Raw genomic sequence first — 3,970 nt, 5'->3', positions numbered from 1 at the left:
AACGAGAAAGACTAATATAACAACAATCTGACACCGTTACATATCAAAGTGACAAAAAAATATAAGCGAGTAAAATAATAAAAAGGAGAATAATGGAAACAGAACAGGAGAAAACAAGGAGGAAGAAGCGGAGGAGGAGAAGAAAGAGGAGGATGAAGATGAAAAAGAACAGAAGGGGCAAGTAAAGGGGAGAATAAAAGTAATAAATGGAGAAGGAGAAAACAAGAGTAAGGAGAGGAGGAGGAGGAAGAGGAGGAGAAGGAGGAAACATGGACGAGCAGGCAACAAAAAGCCTGTTGGCTCATTGCGAGGCTGCCTGTTTTTAGTGATTTAATCGGTCCGTCAGCCACTAGAGTCACCTGCGGAAATATCAAAGCACTTCATTACGTGCTCGTGGGTACGTTTAGTTCACTCCCGACGAAGGAAAGTGACGACCAATGCGATTCTTAAAGGAGATGATCGTTTCCGCAATAACCACTCCTGCAGGAAGGCTCTTCCAGTGGCGGACGACTCTGTTCAAGAAACACCTTCTGCCTATATTTGTACTGCATCGCTTGGCTTGAATTGTTTTACCGTTGTTTCTTGTTTTCTGGTTAGTTTGTTGCGTGAAGAGTTTGGAGTGAGCAACATTGCTGAACTTGTTCAGGTACTGGGAAACCTGTATCATGTCTCCCCGTAGATGTCTCTTTTTCAACGTGAAGAGGTTGAGTCGCTTGAATCGTTCTTAGTAAGGTTGAGTAATCAATGATGGTATCATTTTTAACGCATCGCTTTACTCGAGTAATTCAATGTCGTTTTTGTAATTAGGGGACCAGAATAGTACGGCGTATTCCAGGTGCGGCCTGACCAGCTAATTATAGAAAGATACCACTACTCCTGGCGTCTTAGATTAGAAGCTCCTCGCTATGAACCCGAGCATAATACTGGCTAACAGGAAGTTAGCGTGAGGAATGGGCAAGAACTGTCATCACAGACAGCTACAGTCACTGTTCCCCTGACAAGCTGACAATTAAGGTGCACCTTAGCCAGAGGTACGGGGAATTGCTGGTGAAAATCCTTAAGAAATACCTTCTCCCCAGTATACTTCCGTCCTACTCCTGGAAGTGCAGATATCAAGAGGATTGACTGGGCAGAGGCAGTATCCCCCATAATCTAAATAGGGCGCTCCTCAGAATCAGTGTTGAGGGAGACAGTGCCTTGTGACCTGAAGGGTTTAAAAGGATCATCAACAGGGAGTGAACCTAAGGTGTTCAGTGAAGCAACAGGTTTAGAAAATGTACCTACTTTAGCCACTTTACACCTAGGATCAGGACAGTTCTTTATGAGGTGGCCAGTGTTCTTACAAAAAGAGAAGAATATACTAGACTTGGATTCAGTATCTACAGGTCTACCATCTTTCTGAATACTTGCACCTGACTTAACAACAGGCCGAGTTTTCTTCTCTCCCGAGAATGTAGGGCGATGTACTAAGGAAAACTATATATTTGTGCAGCTTTGAGTAGGGCGGTCTCATTCTTGTCTGATGTGCAACATGATTGAGTATGGGATCTTACGTTTGAATTTCTCCAGCGCTAAGAGGTTTACCAGATCATCGAAAGTGGTAGGTTTGACCGGTAGGTTTGTTCAGGTTGCGGAAGTTTTGTCGGTATCTTTCTGTGGTTACTGCATAGGCTGTGCGGAGGTTTTGTCGGTATCTTTCTGTGGTTACTGCATAGGCTGTACGTATGGCATTTTTTACTACCTCATAGTCGGTGTTATCTTGTACTCCATCTAGCACGCTTAGAGCCTTCCCAGTGAGCTTTGGCTTGACGAGCCATGTCCGATCCTCTTGAGGTAACTGAAAATGGTAACTGAAAATGGGTGGCAGAGGATTCGAACTCTAAAGAATGATTCAGGATCGTAATCTGACAATTGAGGTAAAAGAGGCAGAAACTTAGTTACTTTTATCTTATTTGGTGTTGAGAGGCGTGACCCCGATTCTGTAGTTGAAGCATTTGTAATTGATGTTCACGGTCTTTTTTCTTTTTCCTCTCACGTCCGCGTTCCTCTTTCACGTTCGCGTTCTTCTTCTTTCATATTCTAATTTCATTTGTAATGTCTGCATTTTAACTATCAATTTCCAAGAGAAGCATGGGGTCTGAAGGACCTTTTTGAAGCGGTTGTTTCGGACTAAAGGATAGCTCCTGTTCCTCTCCGAGAGGAGTTAGAATGAGAGTCATTAATTGAAGTTTTCTGGTCTCGTGAGTGAACTGGATGCCAAAATTCGCGGCGATGTATTTGAGCTTGTCTTTAGTAACTTACGCAACTTTAAGTTCCTCAGCAGATGGATTACCGACAAACTCTTCCGCATTGAACGGAGTATCCATAGTGGTTGTAACCGCAGTTATTTGCAAGTCAATATGAAAAATAAGAAATCACAGTAGGGTTAGAGAGATGCACTGAGCGCAAGTCAGAATAACTCCAGAGCTATTAACTGAACTAGTACCCAGACACGAGATTTGATAGGGGAGCGACCCCTGGAGAGATATCACTTCGATGGGTATAACGAGCCAGTGGAGAATTACCAGAGAATGCGATACCCACAATACGCACACAAGACCTGGCAAAGGAGTACTCGTTTGAGTTTGGACTGGTCAAGTTATTATAGAGTGAGTGAATTAGATTCGGAACGTCGCTGGTTCCGTGAGAAGTGAAAGACGAGTCAGCGTAGCTTAGTAGGGAAGAAGTGCTCCACCAGGAATATTCGAATAGGCTAGAGCGTAATTTAAGCACTGCGATGTACTGGTAAGTGCCTCTACACCGGATCTTCCGTGTAGTGAGTTTTTTTAAAGGCACAGTTAACCACACGCTCAATCACGAAGCACACGCAGCAACTGAACACTTAGACAGTGAACTCTCACAAAAACAAATTAAAAAAATACATATATCTGAGGTGAAAATAAAAATATCACTGGGGTGAAAATACACAAAAAAATATAAGTCTGAAAGCACAACGAATTTTTAGTCACAGAAGGAGTGAGGTAACAATCGTTTAGCAACAAAAGCACTAACCATAGATTATTATCCCGGACAGGCCCCCCAAGAATGATAAGAGCACTCAGTAGGTTGTCTAGGGGAATTTTGTTAAGTGACCGAACACTAACATTTAAAAAGGCGATGGAAAGAGTGAATTAGCTTAACCTTAATTTAATTTAATATAACTAACAAAAAAGTATTTCATGAAATCCACCACCTGTGGCAAGTGAAAAGAAGTGATCTTGCCGTACGGATAATGCTTAATGCAATATTTAATGGTAATACTCTAAGACAAGACAATAGTAAACTCTAATAAATGAACTCTAACAAAACCACATGTACACAAGAAGATAGCACAAAACACGAAATACATAGCACAATAACAAATACACGAGATTCACCACCAGAAATGAGAGTCAGAGTATCACTGGTCACAAGAGTGTCGCACAGTATGCTTACAGACGAAGGAAGATGGACACCACTGCTATAAATCCTTATTCCTCGGGAGGGAAGAGGCACCTCAGCTACCTGGGAGACGACTGCTTAGGGTGGCGCGGCGAGGTATGCACGTCACCTCGCAATAGCCCGAGGTTGCGTCAGTTGTAGGTTCAGTGAAGCAAGCCGGCGAGATCTCGAATCAGTGCCGGGTGTTTTTCCGAGCTGAGAGGATAAGAAGTAACCAGCAATGGGAGTGTTTGGGACAACAAGTAATAGCCCAGTAATACCTAGGGGAGAGTGCGAGGCTTGTGATACCAGCCAGCCATTATCTTTCAGTGATAGACTCAAGGAAAATTGCGTGCAGGATTATCCACCCGGCACAGTAGACTCAAGGAAAATTGCGTGCAGGACCCTCCCTCCGTGCACAGTAGACTCAAAGAAAATTGCGTGTCGGATTATCCCCCCGGCACAATAAAGGAACACAATAGCAAGCAAACCCAGGCTCTACATTTCCCAG

General features: G+C 43.3%; 1 long non-coding RNA gene across 2 annotated transcripts in view; it reads right to left on the bottom strand.

Annotated features, from left to right (window-relative positions):
- The window catches only part of LOC127009351 (uncharacterized), a 40,753-nt gene extending 37,090 nt beyond the window's left edge, over positions 1-3,663 (bottom strand). For both annotated transcript variants that reach the window (XR_007761887.1, XR_007761886.1), the window contains exon 1: positions 3,475-3,663. This is a non-coding gene — a long non-coding RNA (uncharacterized LOC127009351). The remainder of the gene's footprint in view (positions 1-3,474) is intronic.
- Between the last annotated feature and the right edge of the window lie 307 nt (positions 3,664-3,970).

The sequence above is a fragment of the Eriocheir sinensis genome, chromosome 40, assembly GCF_024679095.1.
Source record: "Eriocheir sinensis breed Jianghai 21 chromosome 40, ASM2467909v1, whole genome shotgun sequence".
Lineage (NCBI taxonomy): Eukaryota > Metazoa > Arthropoda > Malacostraca > Decapoda > Varunidae > Eriocheir > Eriocheir sinensis.
Note: the sequence above shows the minus strand (reverse complement) of the source record. Positions and strands in the feature narration are given on the sequence as shown.